Source organism: Gorilla gorilla, chromosome 1 (assembly GCF_029281585.2).
Source record: "Gorilla gorilla gorilla isolate KB3781 chromosome 1, NHGRI_mGorGor1-v2.1_pri, whole genome shotgun sequence".
Lineage (NCBI taxonomy): Eukaryota > Metazoa > Chordata > Mammalia > Primates > Hominidae > Gorilla > Gorilla gorilla.
In genome coordinates, this window is record NC_073224.2 from 233,226,335 (window position 1) to 233,247,574 (window position 21,240).

At 50.8% G+C, this 21,240-nt stretch overlaps 1 protein-coding gene and 1 long non-coding RNA gene across 15 annotated transcripts in view; one reads left to right on the plus strand and one right to left on the minus strand.

The window, feature by feature from the left end:
• CAMTA1 (calmodulin binding transcription activator 1) overlaps nucleotides 1-21,240 on the minus strand; it is a 986,830-nt gene that overhangs the window by 377,930 nt on the left and 587,660 nt on the right. The window lies entirely within an intron of this gene.
• LOC109023416 (uncharacterized) lies at nucleotides 3,502-13,433 on the plus strand. 2 transcript variants are annotated; one of them, XR_008678625.2, is made up of 5 exons: nucleotides 3,502-3,900; nucleotides 4,120-4,219; nucleotides 8,960-10,081; nucleotides 10,820-10,964; nucleotides 12,690-13,433. It is a non-coding gene; the product is annotated as an uncharacterized lncRNA (long non-coding RNA). The 2 variants fall into 2 exon arrangements; XR_002002804.3 differs by lacking the exon at nucleotides 4,120-4,219.

Sequence of the window (21,240 nt, forward strand, 5' to 3'; positions counted from 1 at the left end):
AGGAGGATCACTTTAGCCCAGGAGTTGGAGACCAGCCTGGGCAACATAGGGAGACCCTATCTCTACAAAAAAAAAGAAAAAATAAATAAAAAATTAGCTGGGTGTGGTGGTGCATGCCTGTGGTCTCAGCTACTCGAAAAGCTGAGACTAGAGGATTGCTTGAGCCCAGGAGGTCAAGGCTGCAGTGAGCTGGTGGTCACACCACTGCACTCCAGCCTGGGTAATGGAGTAGGACCCTGCCTCAAAAACAAAACAAAACAAAAATGAAAAACAGACCACAGAAATTTGGACACCCCACTAAAGTAAACATACAGATGGCATATAAGCAAGTACATGAAAAAACATCAATCATTAGGGAAATGGAAACCAAAATCTTGATGAAATACTATGTACCTATTAGAATAGCTTTAAAAACAACAATACTAAATGCTGGCAAGGATGTGGAGCAACTAAAACTTTTTTTTTTTTTTTTTAAGAGATATAGTATCACTCTGTCATCCAGGATGGAATGCAGTGGCACGATCATAGCTCACTGCAGCCTCGAACTCCTGATCTCAAATGATCCTCTTGCCTCAGCTTCCCAAGTAGCTGGGACTACAGGTGTGCACTAACCACCACACTCAGCTTATTGATTGATTGATTGATTGATTGATTGATTGATCGATCGAGACAGAGTCTCTGTCGTCCAGGCTGGAGCTCAGTGGCGTGATCTCGGCTCACTGCAATCTCTGCCTTCCGGGTTCAAGCAGTTCTCACGCCTCAGCCTCCCAAGTAGCTGGGACTACAGGTGCCTGCCACCACACCCGGCTAATTTTTTATATTTTTAGTAGAGATGGGTTTTGCCATGTTGCCCAGGCTGGTCTCGAACTCCTGAGCTCAGGCAATCCACCCACCTTGGCCTCCCAAAATGCTAGGATTACAGGCATGAGCCATTGCACCCAGCCTCCGGCTAATTTAAAAAAAATTGTAAAGATGGGGGTCTTGGCCGGGTGCCGTGGCTCACGCCTGTAATCCCAGCACTTTGGGAGGCCAAGGTGGGTGGATCACCTGAGGTTGGGAGTTCGGGACCAGCCTGACCAACATGGAAAAACCCGGACTCTACTAAAAATACAAAATTAGCTGGGTGTGGTGGCACATGCCTGTAATCCCAGCTACTCCTGAGGCTGAGGCAGGAGAATCACTTGAACCCGGGAGGTGGAGGTTGCGGTGAGCTGAGATTGCACCATTGCGCTCCAGCCTGGGTAACAAGAGCAAAACTGTCTCAAAAAAAAAAAAAAAAAGACGGGGGTCTCACCATGTTGAGGTTTGGAGGGTCTCAAACTCCTGGCCTCAAGCAATCCTCTCACCTTGGCCTCCCAAAGTGTTGGAATTACAGGCATGAGCCACAGTGCCCAGCCAACTAAAACTCTTATATATTCCTGATGGGAATGCAAAGTAGTAGTCTCTTTGGAACACAGTTGGGTAGTTTCTCATTAAGTTAAACAGATTTACTATACGACCTGGCAATCTTACCTCTATATATTTTCCCAAGAGAAATAAAAATGTATGATGACACCAAAACCTGTATGCAAATGTGTAGAGTCCTTGGCATGTAATGTCAACTGGAAACAGCCCAGACATCCTTCAATAGGTGAATGGTTAAACAAATTGCTGTATATCCACACCATGGAACACCACTCACCCATAAAAAGGAAGGAAGTACTGATACATGCAACCACATGGATAAATCTCAGGATCATTATGTCTGGCGAAAGAAGCCAGGCTCAAAAGGCCACATCCTGTATGATTTCATTTATATGACATTCTGGAAAAGGCAATGCTATAGGGACTGAAAACAGGCCATTCATTCCCAGAGGCTGGAGTATGCCGAGCAGCTTATCTGACAAAGAGGTGCAGTGAGTTTTTGAGCTGATAGAAACCGTCTCCATATTGATTGTGGTGGTGATCACTGGACCAAGCTGATGGAAACCACGTACATTTACCAAAGCTCTCAGAATGGCCACAGAAAGTCGGAATTTTACCATATGTTAATTGTATCTCCAGAAGTGCGGGACACCAAGCGCCCCTTAGCCATATGACCTGGGCCAAAAGATTTAATCCGTCTGAGCAGCAGCTTCCTAATCTATAAAAAGGGGATGACAATAAAACCCACAGACTTTGAAGGATCAGCTGAAGATGTACACACACACACACACACACACACACACACACACACACACACACACACACACACTGTGTAAAGGGATGCATAAAACATCCAGATACAGCCGGGTGTGGTGGCTCATGCCTGTAATCCCAGCACTTTGGGAGGCCGAGGTGGGCAGATCACCTGAGGTCAGGAGTTGGAGACCAGCCTGACCAACATGGAGAAACCCCATCTCTACTAAAAATACAAAATTAGCCCAGCATGGTGGCACATGCCTGTAATCCCAGCTACTCGGGAGGCTGAGGCAGGAGAATCACTTGAACCTGGGAGGTGGGGGTTGCGGTGAGCCGAGATCGCATCACTGCACTCCAGCCTGGGCAACAAGAGCAAAACTCCATAAAAAACAAAACAAACAAACAAAAAAACCCAGATTCTCGGAGCACTAAAACCTGTCCCCAGTCCCAGGAACCAGCTGGATGCACCACTCAGCCACTCCAACAGAGGCGAGGCCTCCTTCTCATGAAAGTGTAGAAATGGCCATCTTGAGAGAAATGGCTAAACAAGTCCAGCCCCCAGTGCTTGGTGTGGAGTCACGCCACCCTGGCACACCTGGCGGGCAGTGCAGAACACAGGCTCTCAATGGCAGCCAGTGAGGGCACCAGGGCTGCAAGCCCCGTAGGAATGCATGTGGGGGAGAGGTGCTCTTTTTCTTTGCAGAGTGGAGCAGATTCATTTACACCCATGAGGCTTTCTTTGGTACTGAGTGCTTTCTGTAGGGTGGGGCCCCTTCCAGGAACTTTTCACAGCCTGGGTGTCTGAACAGCAACCCTACTGCCACAGGCACTACTAGCGACCCTGTTGTAGACAGGAGGAAACTGAGGCCCAGAGAGCAGAACTCACTTGCAGGGGCTCAGGAGTAGTAAGCAGCGGGGCCAATCCTGGGCCGTGCACTGGTACTGGCATTGGCAGTGGGATCTGCGGGCTCCTTTGGGGACATGTCAGACAAGTAATGGCATCCATCACAAGGGTCCAGATGGAGCTCTGAGGGGAGGCTGGTCTGAGGCCCAGAGCCAAGGCACCCACCTGGAATGAGCCTGAGGACAGCAGGTCCCTGAGCTGTGTCAGATGCTTAGAGGAGGCAGGCACCCTGGGCGGGTTGTCACCCTCTTGCTCTGGCCCTGTGAACCCTGAGCTCGCTTTGCTTAAGAGAGGGAGGCTTGGCAGCTCCTAGAGGCCCAGGCCCTGGCTGAATTTCTCCAGGGTCCTCAGAGGGTGGGGAAGTGACTGGGCAGAAGTGGGAAGGAACCAGCCCTGCGCCGTCGCCCGGGCTCTTGGCTCCTGCACCCAGAGCCGTCCGGCAGGGAAGCGGCAGGTAAAGATGAATCAGTGATTCAGGGCTGCAGGCCAGGCACCAGGCCAGGCTGTAAAAGTTATTGTGCAGCATCACAATGGAAGGCGGGGGACACAAATAGCATCCCAGGGAAACCAGTGGCCCTGACTTGGAAAGCAAACCTCTCTGCAGCCACGGGACCCCCAACAGCAGCCTCACAGAGCCTGCCCGGCCACCCTAGTCTGGGCTAACTGTCCTGCCTTCTCCTCCAAGATTCCCTTGCCTGGGTCCCTCCTCACCGCACTCCTCTGGGGACCCTGTGCTTGGACTCCACCCTTTCCTGTCCAGACCACTGTGAAGGCCTTTAGTCACCTCCTAGAGAAGCAAGATTCTCAGCCCTGGCTTTCCACCCCCACACCCTACAGTAAGTAAGATAAATTACCCACCCACCACCTGCCCCCACTTCTCTCCACGGAGCCTCGTTCGGCCTGTGGCCACTCATGTCTGTTTCTAAGGGAACAGTCAAGGGCAAATCAGTGGAGAAGCTGGCCTGTGCTGGCAGGGGTGCTGCAGTGGGGCTGTGCCCCTGCCTTCCTGCACTTCCTGCCAGGGAGCCACTCCATTCTTTTTTGCCATCTCCCAGGCTGGCCAGGGGACAGGGTCGTGTTCACACAGTGCTAAGGGGACACGCTGACGTGTGTGACATCAAGAACTCCAGTGCCCACACAGCCCGAGTCCAGATGGTGAGCTCCAGGGAGACCCAGCAGGGCTGCAGGGGGAGCACTGACCGAGCCCACGGGGGAAAGAGGCTCCTGCCGAGCCCAGAGCCCAGAGAGCTGGCCAAGGGATAGGGTTAGGAGGGATGGAGCTGGGGGCAACAGGCTAGAGAAGAGACAGCTGGGGGTGGGAGGATCTCTCCAGGGTTGTCTCACAGCACCCAGCGGACTCACTCTGTGCTGCTGCAGAGTGACTCTGACAGTCAGAGCCAGGCAGCCGGGGACAGGCACAGAGCCAGACTCCCTTCCTCCTCCCCCTCCCTCTCGCCGTGCAGTGCCTACTCAGTGCTGGGAGGCTCTGAATGGCATGGGGATGGAGAGTGTAACAACAGAGCGTTAGGGCCCTGCCCCAGTCCGGCAGGAAGCTCGGTCTGGTGGGGAGACCAGCCCAGGCAGACACGGCAGTGCATGCACTGGGCACACCCTGGCTCTGGCTGGAGGGCTCAGAGGCCTCAGGGCCTTCCAGCACTGGTCTCCGTGTCTGAACCCCCCATGGGACAGGATGGGAGCTGCCAGCAGAACCAACAACTCAGTTCCCAGTAACTCCAAGTGGAGATGGGCAGGAACGCTCCCAGGAGGTGCATCAGCAGTCAGAACCAGGGGCTTGGGCCTCAGGAAGGCAGGCTGCTGGCCAGGCCCCCTGGACTCAGGAGCCCAAGGCCAGGACGTTCGCCAGGGCCAAAGAGAGCAACACCAACAGGGCTGGGCTCCAAGGCCAGGCTGCCTCCCCTCTAGCTTCCCAACACCAGTCCTCCCTGAACGTTTCCTTCCAGGAAGACAGGGGCTGTTAACTACATCCTATCCGATTCACAGGGATGTTTGAAATCAGGAAGGAGTGTGGGTTGGATCCACGTTTCTGTTCATACCAGGCAGGCACATCGGAAGGCTCACGGTCAGAGGATGCTGGGACAAACGCCACGAGAGGTTCCTTTTTGTCTGGCTCACCCAGAAGAGAGGCTCCTCTCCTCCCTTCCCTGCAGCACAACGGCCTGGCTGGCACCCAAAGGGCAGCCGGCGTGGGCTGACCTCAGAGGAGCAAGGCGTGTTTGCAGCTCTGCCGCTCACATCCACAGTGGCCATGACAACAGGCGCAGCACCATCCATTAAAGCTCTGTGTCATTTCACTTAATTCTCACAACGACCCCCGGAGAAAGGGACTACTATCCCCATTTTCCAGATGAAAAAGGAAATTGGTCCTTAGAGTGATCATCCGCCCAAGGCTAGTGACAGGGCTCGGATGAAAACCCAAGGCCCTCCAAGACCTCAAGTCACAGACAAAGAAAGCCCATCTCTGACTTGGCAGGGGAAGGGGGAGGTCACACTGGGAGAGCTGGATGTTGATTCTGAAGGCCTCCCCCAGTAAACCGCTCCAACAACAAAAAGGGGCTTTCTGTACATTATCTGCGAAAAGCCAAGTGAGGGGGAGGGAGGGGAAAGCAATCAAAGCAAAGATCAATTGTGTTGCAGACAATGTGGCAAGAAGACAGATCTTGCTGGAAATTCCTTCTGACTGGACTCTGCCAGGATGAGAGTATGTTTCATTCCAAGATAAAGCAAAATTCTTTCCCTGTCATAACCTCATACCCATCTGTGTCCAAACTCCCACTATCATTTTTACACCGTGCACATTTTAAAACCTGTTTTGCAGCTTTTTCTCTGTGTGTGTTAGTCGACGCTAACCTGCCTCCAGCTTTAAGAAGAACAGAGAAGCACAAGAGGCCCCAGGAGGCACCTGGGCTGGGTGAGCCTCAGGCTGGGACCCTGGCAGGACAGTGGCTGGGGTCTAGGGCAGCTGGGACCCTGCTTGCTGGCAGGGGCAACTGCAGCCGTGAAGCTCAGAGACCCCACGGCCTGGCCTGGACAGAAACGGAAAACAGATGGGAGAAGAGAAGGGGAATTTCTTAGTAAGGGATTGGATTTGGGAAGTGAAGGGCGAGCAGAAACTAGGATTGTGAGGTCTCCTGGTTGCGGTGGCTGTGTGGTGGTGCCATGTCGGTGGGAGAGAGAAGCCAGTCACTGGGTGGTGGAAATGGTGAAGAGGTGTTTGGTGGATGGGAGGAAGCAGGGTAGGGTCCAAGCCTGTTCAATGAGAGGGGTCAACAGCACACACAAGGAAAGGAGCCCAGTCTGGAGGAATGGATTTGTGGGAGAGAAGTCTCCCGTTGGAGGGGGGGAGACTGAATGAAGCCATGGGAATGGGTGAGTTCCACCCAGAGACAGACCCAGGAAGAGAGCCCAGGAAGAGAAGGAAGCCAAGGGCAGGGTTCCAGGGGCTGCTGACTTTCAGGGCAAGCCAGCAAAGAAGATTGGGAACCAAACAGTTAGGAACATAAGAGGGACCGGAGATGTAGCATCATGGAAACCATGGCAACAAGAGCAGGCAGCAGCACTGAACGTCACCAGCGGAGACTGCCGTGAGATGGAACCAAAGTCCTTGACTTGGCAACAGGGACTTCTCAGAACAGTTTCAGTGGCCTGTATGGGTGTCAGGAGGGGAGGAAGGAGCCAAGTGACCCGGGAAAGTATTTTTTATGCATTTTCCTACTGACTTCTTAGCCTTGGGAAACAGGAGCTGTTGCCACTTGTGTTTTACCAAGGAGGAGGTGGAGGCTGGTGGGGATCAAGTAACTTGCAGCAGGTCACGTGCTGGGAAGGGAGGGCTGGGCCTCCAACCCCATCTGCCCATTGTCAAGGTGCACGGCCTTCTTAGGAGGAAGGGAGGCATCGCTGCGTAGGAGGAGGCCTTTGCAGATGTTAGTTGGAGAGAGAAGGCCAAGAACATCCACCGTGGGGTGGGAGATGAGATGCTCCACCGAGCAGGCTGAGGACCCAGCCCCTTGGTAAGGTTGACACTGCCATTGTCCCACCATCCTTGGCAGGGATGACTGAGTGGCTACAGCCTCCCAGAGGGCCCATGTCTTCCGGACGCTGCATCTCTCTCTCGCTGTACAGCTCAGCTGGGTGACGGTGGCTGCTCATGATGAGTCAGGGCATCATGGGGACTCTGCACAGGATGCTAACCAAGCTCTGCCTCTTGGGCCTGCGAAGCTGACTACGAACCATGTCTTTAGCACAAATGTGGCCAGTTCAGTACAAACTTGTCCCACATGGAAAGACAGGCTCAAAACACAACCTTTCTGACAACAGATGGCCTTCCAGTGGGCTGGGGCTGTGCGCATGTGTCTCTGCCTGACAATGGTCCCTGTGAAGCCAGACTTCCTTGGGGGGGCCAATGCCTTTCATTCTCAGGGGGAGCGGAGGAGCCTGGAGGAGCCAGGGTGGGCTTCTGCAGCACCCTTAGCATGAGGGAGGCACACGCAACACCCAGGTGCCCAGAGGCCCTCACAGCCCAGAAGGAGCGAGTGAGTGAGGCTCCTGCATGTGGAACGAAGCTCAGCACCGCACTGGACACAACCAAATGGCCAGTGAGGGCCTCGGATTTCAATCAGACCGTCAGAGGCGCCCAGTGCTGGGAGGCCAAATGTGGAAGAGAGTGGCTAGCAGTGGGTGGTGAGAGCTGAGCTTTGGGAGAAAGTGCTGGGGAGAGGGCACCCCAGAATCACTTTGGGAAGCAGGGAGCATCGTGCTGGGTGGAGCACGCTGTAGAGATGTCTCCAACAGGCCTCGGGGCTGGCCTGGCCTCTGCAGCCTCATTTTTTCCTGGTGTTTGCTGCTCTCCAGGCAGCACTCTTCCCCCCCGGCTCTCCCTGTGAGTGAGGAGTGGCCTCTAAGGGCCCTTCCCTGGCCTGTCTGGCTCCCATCACTTCAAACACTGGCCCGCGAGCCCAGTACTTGCACATTTGGAAATGTAAGTGCCCAGAATAAACCTGCAGAGACGCTATTCAAACAGCAAGGCTGAAATCAACAGATTCAACTTGAAATGTAAAACGCCAAAAGCAAATGTCTAAGCAGCTTTATTTGTTCTGGAAATATTGCTGCAGTGGTTTGACCGGCAAAATCAAGTGTCCTGTTAATAGTGAACAGGCTCCTGGCTAACATGGTGAAACCTCGTCTCTACTAAAAATACAAAAACTTAGCCGGGAGTGGTGGCATGTGCCTGTAGTCCCTGCTACTCAGGAGGCTGAGGCAGGAGAATAGTTTGAACCTGGGAGGCGGAGGTTGCAGTGAGCTGAGATCACGCCACTGCACTCTAGCCTGGGTGACAGAGCGAGACTCTGTCTCAAAAAAAAAAAAAAAAAAAGTGAACAGGCAAGCAGGATGGGCAGGGGGCATAGGAGGGCTGTTCTGCTGAAGCTGGGTGGTCCAACTTCCAGCTGGTGCAGTACTGCCTCCTGCAGAGATGTCCTATCCTGGGAGCTCACACAGGAAAGGAGAGGCTGTGAGTCCTGGGCCCATCCCCACCCTCGCCTGGCTGAACCATCCCTGGGCAGTGGCGCTGATGGGTACAGGGAGGCAGAGGCTTCAGTGGCCCAAGAGGTAGTTGGACATGTCCCCGGAGTCTTTCCACTCCTTGCCAACCCAGGGTCCTTGCCAGGAACTCATCTCCAAAGCCGCAGCTCTGCCCCTCCTAATTAGCAACCACACGCACACCCAGTTACATGCTGAAGTGATTTACAGAATTTTATGGTCTGTGATTTAGCACACCTAGACTTGACTATCTCTATTCTAATTAAATTAACAAAAAATTAAGAGTGACAAAATGGCAAAGATTGATTTATCTAATGTGTGTCCTTGCTGCTTTGATAGGTACAAATTTCTTTTAATTTTGAATAACAAAAAGGGAAATATCAAGCATTTGATCTACTTGTTCACCAAAAAATTAGCCACGGATTCACAAAAGGCCCTCCAAGGCCCACACATCAACTCATATCGATCATCACACACAGTATAGGGCCCACAGGGCAGTGGACATGAAGAAGCTACCCAGGCACTCAGGATTAGCGTCCAGGTGAGGTCTGCAGCCTTAGGGGGCCCTGGCCAGCTTGCTCCCCTTTCCTGCACCAGGCCAGCTGCCCCGGAAAGTTGGACTGGAACCAAGCCACTGAGCCACCGTGAAGCTGCGGCCACTTTCAAACCTCTGGCAGAAGCAGTAAGTACAAATTGTGCTGCAGGTGGTGCTTTCAGAATAGAGCCAACAGCCATCTTTTGCTCCATTCCCCCTTTTCCCACATCCCTGGCACAGAAGCCTTCCCGTGGTATTTCCTGCAAGAGAAGCCACAGCTTTCCCCTGCCACCTTTTCTTTCCCAGGGTGGATCTAGCACTGGGAGTTGGAGCAGGGCGTGGCAGCCCAGTCCCGTCCTGTGTCTCAGTGGGAAGGGAGTTCCATGCCCTTCTTTGCTCCATTACATGTATGAGGCTCTGTGGTCACCTTTGGACTTTGCTCCCACTATACTGGAAAAATGGGGGCAGATTCTCTGTTCTTCTCTGCATACCTGCACCGAGGGTGTCATTGGCACATGGTGGGGACTCAAGAATCCTCCACGATCATCATCCTCATCACCCTCATCCTCCTTATCAAAATTATCATCATCTCCATCATCCTCGTCCTCCTCCTCATCATCATTCTTATCATCTTCAACAACATCAGCAGCACCAGCACCACCACCACCATCACCATCATCTTGTTCGACAGCATCAACAGTAGCAGCAGCACCACCACCATGACCATGATCACCACCATCACCTCACCCCCATCATCCTGAGCTAGCACTTACATGGAGCTCACTCTGTGCCATACGTTGTTCTAAGTGCCTTATATGTAGTAACGCATTTTAATGCTCTCAACAACCCTATGAAGTAGATATCCTACGCCCATTTTTACTGATGAGAAGACTGAGGCACACAGAAGTTAACCTAACTTGTCCAAGGTTAGTTACTGGGCAGACAGCACCAGGGTTTTAACCGGTTTGAATCTAACTGGCACTGGAGTCTGTATTCCAGATTGCTATACTACACATGTTAGATGAGTGAGCAGGAGTAAATGAATAATTAGGCATTTGAGTAAGTGCACGGAGAAATGTTCAGTGGGTGTCAAGAGCCTTAGGGAATATAAAATGCTTTTCTCACTATTTATATTTGGCAACAATGTCTGTCCTGGCCCTCCTTCTTCCTTTTCTGTGGCAAAGATCTTAGTGTGTTGATGGCGTAGGAAGCCCTGCAGGGTTAGGACCCACACTCTCCATGTGGTCTCAGTGTACAATTTCCAGGCAAGCATGCCCTTGATTTTTATGATCATGTCATTATCTTACTTCTTCCCACATAGAACGCTAAGCTCCACACAAGCATGGAGATCATCTGGTTTTGTTCATCATTATATTCCCAGTGTTTAGCACAGTGCCTGGCACATACTAGTTGCTCAGTAAATAGATACTGGTTGTATAAATAAATGAACTCATTGGCAAAAGGAAAGCATTTTCTCAAAATTTCCTAGACTCAACCTTTGAGGCTATAGGAATATCTATCTATCTATCTATCTATCTATCTATCTATCTATCTATCATCTAGGAAGCAAGTATCTATCTAGGCTAAGAAATCACTGCAACAAAGAGGCATGTGCTTAATGTTTTATGTCAAATATTGTTGTCCTTTTATTCTTTTGCCTGCAGGAGGGCTCATCAATGTATGGAGAAATGAAAGAGTGCCGCATTTCACATTGGAGGGATCTGGGTTTGAGTCCTTGGGCCAGCCTTGCTACAGTGGGGGAAAGAACACCAATCACACTGGCTTATTACGGAATTCAAATGTGGCAGAGTATGTAAACTATGAAGTGTAGAATAAATTAATTGGCTTGCCAATTCCCCATAGCTAGTACTAGAGGCTGGCCTCAGATGGAAGAACCAGGGGCTGTGCCTGTCCTGGGGAATGATGGCAACGCCTTCCATCCTTCTGGCCCATGTTTACATCTGGTTCTACACTAAGCATCACAGAGCAATTAGCACACATCCTCTCCAAGTACCAGATTTACCTGATTTCATAGATAAGGAAATGATATCCAGAAGACATATCCCAATTCACCCAAGGAAAACAACTAACTTTGCATCTAACTCTATGGCAGAGATAGCTATCTGTTTCCCTTTGCCCAGCTTTCTCTTCCTTAAGTATTAGAATCCCCAAATTTAGCTGGGCATGTGGACACTCAGAGTGAAGCCTACATTTCCTACCCTCCTCTGTAGTTAGATGTGACTGCAATTGCATTCTGGCCAGTAGGATACAGGCAAAAGCGTTGTTCTCTCCTTTCCTGCTGGCTGGAATGCAGGCACTATGGCTTGAACTCAAGCAGCTATTTTGTGCCATGAGGTGAAGGCTATATATTGAGGACAGTGGTACTGCATTATTGGAGGCTGGGACTCTAATGAGCAAGCAGTTGCCCAGCCAGTTCTCAACCCTCTAACCAATCGTTTCCCAGGTAGAAAAATCAAACCGTCTTAAGTCACCGCTATTACGATGTTTTCAGTCACTTGCAGCTGAACCTATCTTAATACAGCCTGTCTGACTCCAGAGCACATTTTCCTAACCACTTTCTTTAGAAAGCAGCTTATCTTTGCCATCCTTGCATGACCTTAGGGCATTATGATAAAACCCTTGGCACAGAGTCTGGCTCAGAGTGAGTGCTCAATAAATTCCAACTAGCCACTTCTCTCATTGTCCCGTGGCCACTGCTGCTGCTGTTCGCAAGCATGTGCCACCCTGACAGCTTTGCTTAGCAATCCAGAATGATCAGATCAGCTGGGTGGACCAGGCAAGGTAGTTTTCATAGAGCCCGAAGTGCCTAACCCTGCCTGGCATCAGAAGGGAGGACTGTTTGTTATCTTGGCTCCAGAAAGACTCTTCAAACTATTTCTACCAATACTGTATTTATGCCACATTCTTACTAAGACCTGATGGAACTAGGCCCTAAAGAGGAAGAGTGGCCAGAAGCGGTGAAATCTGATCCAACTGGGCAACCTTCTTTTCTTTTCTTTTTTTTGAGACAGAGTTTCGCTCGTTGCCCAGGCTGGAGTGCAACGGCATGATCTCAGCTCACTGCAACTGCCATATCCTGGGTTCAAGCAATTCTCCTCCCTCAGCCTCCAGAGTAGCTGGGATTATAGGCATGCGCTACCACGCCTGGCTAATTTTGTATTTTTAGTAGAGACGGGGTTTCTCCATGTTGGTCAGGCTGGTCTCAAACTCCCGACCTCAGGTGATTCACCTGCCTCAGCCTCCCAAAGTGCTAGGATTACAGGCGTGAGCCACCGGACCCGGACTTAACTGGGCAACCTTCCTTGGGATACCAGAGGAGAGGGATGTGCCGGGCAAATGGACAGTCACTTTCTGAGCCTACAGGAAAACTAACCCCATGGGCTCCTGGGAAATCCTCTTTGAAAAGCCAGATTTGCATATAAATAATAGATATGTTAAAACATATGATGTCTGGATTTGGTATTCATCCTAAGAGTTGAATGCACAATTTGTAATAATTTCCTCAAATTCTAGCAATGTTCCTGCAGACCCTGTCTTCAGCACTGGCATTGGGCAATTAATTAAATTGCCATTGTCCTCCACAAAGTGATGACTACTGGTTAAGAACAGCCCTTTTTCTCCACTGCTCACTTGGCAGTCCTGTTTCTGCCTGGCCACAGCCTCGAGTCTCTGCTCCATGGCGCAAGGCAGACACACGCAGACAGGCTTTGTCGGTTTGCTGATGTGTGTTGTTTGGAAAATGAGAACACAAGGAAAGCTGTCCTTAGGAGGAAGAGGCAAGGAGAGGCATTGGGAGGCCAAGAGATCAAAGCGAGGTGTCAGAAACAAAGACAGTGAAGGAGTTCAGTCCCCTTTTAATGCCGCCTGCCAGTTCAGACGGCCACTGCCCTTGCCTTCTAGGGAATTCTGCTGGTTAAGGGGCTCAGACAAGCCCCAGAATGCCCCGATGAGGACGCAACAGGAAGACAATCCATAGACAGAGAAAGTGCTTTGTTTTACGGTTTCCTGGGCACTGACACCAGCAGCCTTTTCTGCCAGCGGTTTGAAATACGAGACACTGGTGTTTTTTCCTGGCTCCCTGAATTTAAATTACATCACCAAAGAAGAAACTTCCCGAAGGAAATGAATCTCTGCAGATAACGATCCCTCACAATGGATTCAAATTGTAATAAAAATATAACTTGAATGTTAAAGGTGAATTTCAATTAAGGATTCCATCACATATTTTGCTCCAGACCACAATAAAAAAACTTATTTCACTGCCAACAGCAAGTCTCCTGCGACATCTCTTTGAAAACCAACTATTTTTGAAAGCTAAGTTAGAAAAACACATGTGCTCTAGGGTATAAAGAAAGCAGCATTGTGTATAAAATGTAATACTGAGAGGTAGATCTTAGTATATTGACATTATAAAAACTGGGTAGCAATGGGAAATAATATTTTTAAAAGGTGACAAACATAAATGCCAGACCTGCAAGCAAATTTATAGACTCTGTCATGCATGGTGGCATTTCACCATCAGGTGCTCAAGAAAGCCAGGGAGGAGGGTGCCTGCAGGTGCCACCCTGAGGTGCACAGGCCACTGTCAGGCCACCCAGGCAAGTCAGAGACAGAGTGGGGATGGGGATGGGGTGCCTCGAGGAGCCGGTGCAAGATAGGAGCTAAGGAAAAGCTGGAATAAAGTCCCTCCCAGGAAGCCCTGGCCCCTGGGTCCCCACTTGAAATGCACCTGATGGGCCCACAGGCCTCATCCCCCACCAGCCCCATAGTTCAGTGCGGCCTCTGACTCGGTCTCCGATTTTTTTTTAATTGAAGTAAAATTGACACAGCATAAAATTCACCATTTTAAAGTGTACAGGTCAGTGGATGTTAGGATGTTCTCAGCTGTGTAACCATCACCACTGTCTAGTTCTAAAACATTTCATCACCCTGAAAGGAAACCCCATTCTCCTGAAGCAGCCCCTCCCCACTCCTCCCTGCCCCCGGCCCCAGGCAACCACCCACCCGCTTTCTATGTCTGTGGATTTGCCTGGACGTTCACATAAATGAAACACACCATGTGTGGCCTGCTGCGACTGACTTCTTTCACTCAGCAATACGTCCTCAGGTTCATCCTGGTGGTAACGTGGGTTCATACTTCATTCCTGTTTATGGGTGAATATTATTCCATCGTATGGATAGACCACATTTTGTTTATTCCTCTGTGGAGGGACTTTTGGGTCGCTTCTTGCTTTTGGCTACTCTGATTATGTAACACGGCTTCCTCTCTCTCTCTGAAGCTAGGATCTCTCTGGCAGAGCACACAGTTAGTTACATACAAGGCCGTCAGGCTTCTTTGGCTGAATGGCTACAGGAATAGCAGGTGCTACAGTGCATAGATCAACTGCCCTCCAGCACTTATGTAAAGCTCACTACAATTGGGAGAATTTCCTCTAACACCATCTCCCAGGACAGACTCAGATGTGTCTGAGTGAGGGGTTTGCAAACTTGTTCTGTAAAAGGCCTTTTCTGTACATCTTTTTGGCTTTCTAGGCAATACAGTCTCTATGGTGCCTTCTTGATTCTGCCAGAGTCTTGGAAAAGCCACACAATATGTAAACAAATGTGCATGGAGGGGTTCCAATAAAACTTTATTTTTTTAATTATTATTTTTTTGAGACAGGCTCTCACTCTGTCACCCAGACTGGAGTGCAGTGGTACAGTCTCAGCTCATTGCAACCTCTGCCTCCTGGGTTCAAGCGATTCCCTTGCCTCAGCCTCCCCTGTAGCTGGGATTACAGGTGCACACCACTATCACTCGGCTAATTTTTGCATTTTTAGTAGAGACAGGGTTTCACCCTGTTGGCCAGGCTGGTCTCGAACTCCTGACCTCAAATGATCACCTGCCTCGGACTCCTCAAAAACCTTTATTTTCAAAAGCAGATGGTGGACTGGATTTGGTCCATGGGCCATAGTTTGTCAATCCTTAGTCTAAATGAATTGTATCCACTAGCTGCAGTGATTGGTTCAGGAGGTCAGAGGACCTAAACAGATCCAAAGCGAAACCTCGGATTTTTTACCCAATGGTTGGGAAAAGAGAGGTTCTCTCTTCTTTAGGACAGTGGAGAATATCTGGGGCCTGAGATGACTACAGTCATTTTACTAACACAGGGAAGTCGGCCTGAGAATAGAGAACAGTAAGGAGGAGGGAGGCATTGAAAGAATCGCAGGAGAACAGGGCCGGACTCTTGGTTGAGCCATGCCAGAGGTCCCCTCTACACCTGGCCTTTTCGCTGCTGCTCTTACACATTTATTACTTGTCTGTCTCCCCATAGCGAGGACGGTGTTAATTGCTGCTGTATTCCCAGTGCCTTGCACTTTTTAAGTCCCTAGTAAATGCTTGAATGAATGAACTCTGGGAGGTGGTCAGGTGTCTTCTGGGGTAGAGAGGTGAAGGGGGCCCCTCAGCCCTCGGTCAGGCGAGTGCTCCCTACGTGTTGGGACTGGGTTGGACAGACTAGATTTGGTCTAAATTAATTGTATTAATTAAATTAATATAGAGTGGAGCTTGAGTGCCATCTTGCCTGGGCAGAGCACTTTTCAGAATGGACATGCAGCAGGGGTCCAGCACTTCCAGACAGATCCGAATCTGTGATCCAGTCTGTGATCTCATCCATTAGAGCCTTTGGACACAGGCTGAGGACAGACTAGCTCCCAGGGAGCAGCCCATCTGAGAGGTCATTTTGCTCACATAGGCAAGGGCTGGGGACAAATGTTAACCAATCCTGGGCAGACAGTACCATTGGCTTCCATCTCCAGGGCAAAAGAGACACCAGTGTTGAGACAGGGGAAAATGTCGGACAGAGCCAGGTTCAAGTCCTAGCTCCACCATCCTCTACGTTCACAACCTGGGGCTACAATTTTGATCTCTTCCAGTCTCTAGTATGAAATGGGTGTGATGATACTTACCTCTTAGGAGGGTGGTATCATCCAGGAATAGAGGGAGGACAACGAAGCCCAGCTAATACTGACCCCTTCTGCTGCATGAGTTCACTGGTATAGAACGTCCACACTGCTGGACTCACTAAATTAGGCACTGCTTATACCCTGTCTCCATAGATGCTCCAGGGAATTGGGCCAGGGTCTCCAGGACGACAGCACACCTTGGCTCACATTTATGTGTGGTGGCAGGTACACTCTCCTCGCGAGCCCCCGGAGCTAACTAGCTTCCTTTTTGCAGCTGAGGACTAAATGCAATGCGGAGTTCCATTTAGATGCTCCCCGAGCAAGCAGGCAGATGCCAAGGGCCAGAGCAGGGCCATGTGCTGGCCAGTTATGCCCAGGCCCTTCGAGTTGGCAGAGACAGCGAAAATAAATACATTCACAACCAAATAAATAAATGAAGAGCTGCTTTCTTACTATTCAAACTTCTGCACTTTGAAACATTTCTAGATGGAGGTGGCCAGGATGCTATAAATAAACAAGACCCAAGGGAGCCCTTAGGTGACCTTGAAATATTTATTTGGCCTCCCTATTAGTGTTTTAAAAACTGAGGACTCAGGGGCTCTTAGTCTGAGGGAAGCGAGCTGGTGAGGCAGCTGGGAGACCCCTTGGTAGGCCTGCCCCCTGATAGGAAGGGCCCCACCTAGGAAGAGCAGAGTGGCCCTTGCCCCAGTCCGCTGCTTCCTGTCCTACAGGGTACCTCTCCCTGCCCCCTTCTGTCCACCCTGTCTCTGTTGACAAAGGGTGACTTAGAGGAAGCCGGCTCTATAAAGCTTTAATATTTGCATTAATTCATGGAAAGGCCTTTATGGTAGGAAACATCCAATTCCCACATTCACAAACAAACCTGAGTCTAACATCTCTTGCCTGGAATTGAGGCCCCAGTATTTACTGCCATCCTCCAGCCTGGGTAACCATGGGGACACAGGTCCCCTAATCAATGGTGCCAGCCTGCACAGGTGAAGGCCCGGCCTGTTGCTCCAGACGGGAAGATGGGTTTTGATGGCCGAACACCTCGACTCCCTTGCCTGTCCCCACGGGTGTTGGTCCCAGGGCTGGCATTTTTTCCTTTCTCTGCCAACACACCATGTGTGTCCACCTCAGTCCCCCAGTGGCAACCAGGTGAGTGCATAAGGCCAGTTGCCATAGCAACAATTACTCTTTGAAACAGGATTTTGCTCCTGCCTGGTGAGGTGATTCAAGGGCCCCACTGGAGTCTCTAGGGTGTGGCCAATGGTGGTTTCCGGTCAGGGGCTGTGTTGGGTAATCCTTGTTAGTTGGTTGGAAGCTGAGGACAATGGCCCTGCATGCACTGGCGTCCTCTCTAAAATGTGCCCCACGGTGCCCTATCTCCCAGAAGCTCATCTCAACTCCTAATGCCCCAACACAAAGGACCCAGCCACAGATTCATTCATCCTTTGCTTCTAGAACCTTCTAGGAAAAAGTAGCTCTACCAAGGAGCCCTGCAAGCACCCTGCAGACAACCCCAGGGGATGCAGGGAAGAAATGAAACAGTGTTTCATCTCTGGGTCTGCCCTGGCTGGGCTGGCGGCTATCTGCTGGTTATCGCACCCACCAGGTTAGCCCAGGGCTACTTTAACAGGACCCAGCCCCACTGCTCTACCAGGGTGCAGCCATTGAAAGCGAGAAGCCTTGTAGGGTGAAGGCTATATGGGCAGCTCTAGATGGTTGTTTTGGCTTCAGATCCTGGTCCCGCTGCCGACTAGCTCTGCGACCAGAAGCCACGTGTCTCATCTCTGAGCTTCATTCCCTTGCAACGTGGGGGTAATAACAGCATGAATAGTGAGTGGCCTAGAGGCTGGTAAGAAGCCCAGAGAGTTCCTTGAGCCCTCACTTCCACGCACACAACTCTCCAGTGTCCTGGTATCTGGTGAGCGTGCATGCCCATTGCTCAGGGGTGCCGCACGCCTGCTTCCTTATATTTGGCTCCTTGTAAAGGTAAGGCTAGAAGCCATCCACCAATAGGTGTGGCATCTCTAGAGCCATTAATCTGTTCCAAGGTGCTGGAAGTCTCCAATCTTCTTCCCTTCCACCCAGGCAAGGCTGCAATGGAGCAAACTGCTAGGCAGAATTTTTTGCCGTTGTTGGCGGCCCCTCCTCCTCTCCCCATGCCTGCGTCCTCTGCTAAGCAGCAGGCTGGGCTCTTTTCTCGTTTGCCCTAGGATTGCAACAATTCCCTTTTGTGTTGAATGTGAAAGTTCTTCCATTTCCAGTTTGAAGCTATTACTTTTATTTTCCCTCTCTCAGCAGTCTGTGAATTTTCTAATACGGAGAAAACAAGAGCAGGCATGCATACATGTTCACAACTTTGCCCATCCCTGAGTTGTGGTATTGAATAAGGGCTCTATTCGAATTTCACCTCCACGTAGAAAGGAGCGTTTGGGACCAGGCGCACTGTCTGTGCTGAGACGGGCAGTTTTCCATCAGGGGCCCCACTGCTTCCTGGGCAATTTGTCAATGACGTGTACTAACTCCGGACTTCCACCACAGGCTGTGGTTGCCAGTGAGGCGGGGAGGCAGGCTCTGGGTCCTTCTCCCTGGGCAGGAGCCACCAGTCAGGACCCTTCTTGCTCTTCCTGACTTTGCCAGGCTCAGAGCAGCCGGTCGCTCCTGTTCATCCCATCCATGGGAGCTTTCTTTATTACCCAAGGAAATTGAGGATGTCCAATAGTGAGGGAGGAATAAATCATTGTTCTCAGCTAAATGGAGTAGTGCAGATCTGCTGAAAATGCTGCCTTTTATCAACAGTGCAAATAATGAAGATTCCATGCGCTGAGAACAATGAAATGAGCCACTGCACTATTGATGGGGTATTTGTACAACTCTGTGAGTTATGTTTCAAAACCAGGCTCTATCAAAGATGCAGAACCCTTTTCAGAAGCAAAAAGACTAATATTGCTCTCCAAATAATTTATAAGTTTCCCCACAAGGCAAAAAAGCAAAGTTGTCTGGAAGCAGGTGATCATTGTTTTGGGTTTCCTGTTGTCTCTTGGCTCCTCTGCTCTGTGGGACTCAGAGTGAGTCTGAGTGCAACCTTCCCCCGCTGCAGTGTGCAGGCCACGTAGCCACCACCCTACAAGGCTTCTCCCGAGTAGGGGAGAGGTGGTGGACTGAGGTGGAGCACTCCCACCCACCTGCGCGCAGTGCCTAGGCCCACGTCTCACTTCATTCAGTCGCAGCCAACTCGGGGCTCCCTGGGGGCTGGGGGAACTGAAATCCACAGGGAATCAAATCCTGGGCTTTAGCAAAACCCTTGCTTATGCTGGAGCTTTGGCAGCCCCAGCGACATTTAGCAAAGTCTGGAGACTTGCTTAGCAATCACGACTGGCAGAGACGGGGTACTACTGGGTAGAAATACTCCAGGAGGTGGAGGCCAAGGATGCTGCTGCACGTCCTACAATGCACAGGACAGCCCCCCACAACCAAGAATGACCCAGTGCCATGGCTGATAGAGCCAAGATTGACAGACTCTGCACTAGAATCACCATTTCATTTCTTCCCCTGGTTCCCATGCCTCCTGCAGGCTACATGTTGGAGTGGAAGGAGCTGGCAAGAACCTGTGGAGCTTCTACGGTGACACCAGGTTGGTGACAGAGCTCTGAGTAAAGGCACTGTGGAAGCACTACCTGGTTGGCCCAGGGCCACTTCAATGGGGCCTGGCCCCTTTGCTCCACCAGGGTGCAGCCATTGAAAGGGAGAAGCATTGTAGGATGGTGGCTATGCGGGCGGCTGTAGATGGCTGTTTTGGGTTCAGATCCTGGTCCTATTGCCGACTAGCTCTGCAACCGGAAGCCACGTGTCTCATCTCTCTGTGCATCACTTCTGTGTGACAGGGTAATAAGAGCACATGGGGCTCCAAGGCTGCTGTGGGTATCAAATTAGCTCCTACACACAAAGCACTCATGGCAGCGCTGGCACGGGGCTCCATCACTGTGGCGATTGTAATTATTAACACTGACGGTGATGAAGTTGATTGAGAAACACAGAGACGTGTTCACGGGCAAGGCTACGTAATAACGCGAGATGCCCAATCACGGGCCCACTATGCCCGCAGCTGCTCAGTGATCAGCCTGTAACAGACCCAGCCCAGGAAAGACGTGCAGCTCGACTAGACCGTGGGGTAGGATGTGGATACTTTTGAGCTTTTGAAAAAGAAACTGCATGCTAGTTTAACTAAACAACAAACAAAAAACTAAACACATACAGCAAGGATACTCACAAAAATCTCACCAACATTTTCAGTCTTACCTAGATTTGTGCTTATTGGCATCAAGCAGGTCTGTGCTGTCCCCTAAAGGACCTGCAATGGCCTCACCCATATTGCACGAAGGAGAGCAGCTTCTGAAGGGCAAGGATGGGCTCTGGCGGTGGCTGGAGACTAAGGGAGGTTGGGGAGGGATTTAGGATAGGAGGACGGCTAAGGCTGGCAGCCTCAACCCAGGAAGACCTGGCTGTTCTTGACACTGTGAGCCCAAGCCACACTACTGGCGTAGAAGCTTCAGGGAGAGGTCAGAGCCCGGGTGGGGCAGGGGTGCAACAGTAAAGAAGAGAGGTGCACGCTCAGCCCAGGACTTCCGCAGGCTGGGTCTGGACTCCAGGAGTTTTGCTCCATCTCGGCCACTGCCCAGTTGTGTGATCTAAGATGATGCAGAACCTTCCTAGATCTCAGATGCCATCAGATGCCCAGAGGGCCGCCCTCTACTTCCTAGTCACGGTAACCAAAAATGTCCCTGGCGTGGGGGGACAAAATCATCCCCAGTGGAGAACCACTGAACCAGAAGATTTCCAGGATTTCTTCAGCCCTAAACTGAAGATCATGGAAACAGGTTCATCTGTCAAATGAATGTCGGGGATGTGGGCAGATTTCTGCAGGCAGCTGCTGCACCACCCACAGAGGCCGGGCCGTTCCTGAGAACTCTCACACTGTGTTGAGCCATAGAAACTCCTGAGCACCTTTGATGAGGACGGCCAAGAAACTCTGAAATACAGACAGGGCGATAGAAAACATGGAGTGTGGCTGGGCATGGTGGCTCACGCCTGTAATCCCAGCACTTTGGGAGGC